The sequence below is a fragment of the Strix aluco genome, chromosome 25 (assembly GCF_031877795.1).
Source record: "Strix aluco isolate bStrAlu1 chromosome 25, bStrAlu1.hap1, whole genome shotgun sequence".
Lineage (NCBI taxonomy): Eukaryota > Metazoa > Chordata > Aves > Strigiformes > Strigidae > Strix > Strix aluco.
The window spans coordinates 4,030,249-4,031,640 of NC_133955.1; positions in this window are offsets into that span (position 1 = coordinate 4,030,249).

Here is a 1,392-nt window from a genome sequence, read left to right on the forward strand (position 1 = left end):
GAGGGGTTGAAGAGTCGGGTTGACCCAGCGCTGAGGGATCTGGTGGAGTTGGGAACGGTCAGGGTGAGGTTCATGGTGGGGCTGGAGGAGCTTCAAGGGCTTTTCCAACCTGGACGATTCTGTGATTCTGATTCCGTGATTCTGTAACTGCACGAGTCATTTTTTTGCAAACACAGCACAACAGATCCTGCTGAAGGAACAGGCTGCCTGTAAATTGAGATGATAGTAGCTTCTGTGTTCTGTTTGTATTGACTTCTTTGAGGTGGGAGGTTGCTGTGCAACGCTAGCGGGGGGACTCCATCGTGCTTGAGATCTTCCAGCTCAACGTTACCTTGAACGCAGTTGTGCAAAGGCTGAAATCTGCCCCTCTCTGTTGCATTATCATCACAAAATCTTGTGCTGGTTTCTCAGAACTCTTTGCAGAACAGACAGATGTACTAAACATCTCATGCTTGTAGTGAGTAATAGAGCAACAACTACAAATTATGAAAAAGGTTCTTCCGCCTTCCAAAATTGCACAAACGCGTACCTGCCTTTCCATGAAAATATAATCTGCTCCCAAAGCGTGCTCTCGGCCACGCTTTAAAATGCCATGTCCTAGAAATGAAAAGCAGAGCAGACAGGGCTCGAGCTCCGGTCGCAGCTGAGGGCCGTGACTCCCTCTGCCGGCTTCCCGGCAGGAGCAGGGGGGGTGACGATCCCCCGTAAAAACCTGACAGAATATTTAATGTGCTTGGAACAGCGCTCTGAGAGGTTTTGAGGAATCAAACAGCATTAAGCAAAGCTGCAGATAGAACTGGTGACAGTTCTGAGTATACAGCCACCTCAAAACACAGGTACTGTTCGGTGCTCACAGTGAAATGCCACAATGGTCCAGCAGCTGAAAAGTTTAATTTTTTTTTCATGGCAATTATTAAATAATTTAAGAATCTCTAACAGGCACTTCACTCCGCTCAAGGCGTGCGATTTACGAATCTTTTCAGTGCAAAGCTTGACACACTGAGGAGAAGCGGCGTGTTCCGGCCTGCCGACACCCCGAGCCTTCCCCCGGTGGCGGCCGGCCGGCGGCAGCGTTTCGAGCCACGGAACTCGTGAGGTGAAAAATCCCTGTCCTGATGTCGCAGCGCGTGACTGCGGCGTCACCTCACCTCTATTATTCTCCGGGCCTGAGGGACAGCGCGGGGCGGGGGATACACACGCGTCCCCGAGCGGCCCTCACGACGCCGCTCCCGCCGCCCGCCATGCCGCGGCGGGCGGGCGGGGGGCGTGGCCAGGCGCGCGGGGGGGCGTGGCTTCCCCCCTCCCAGCTCGAGCGGCTCCTCCCGCCAGAGCGAGGCCGGGGCCGCGCGGTGGCGCGCGAAGGCGCCGGTCCTGCGCATGCGCGGCCCGGCG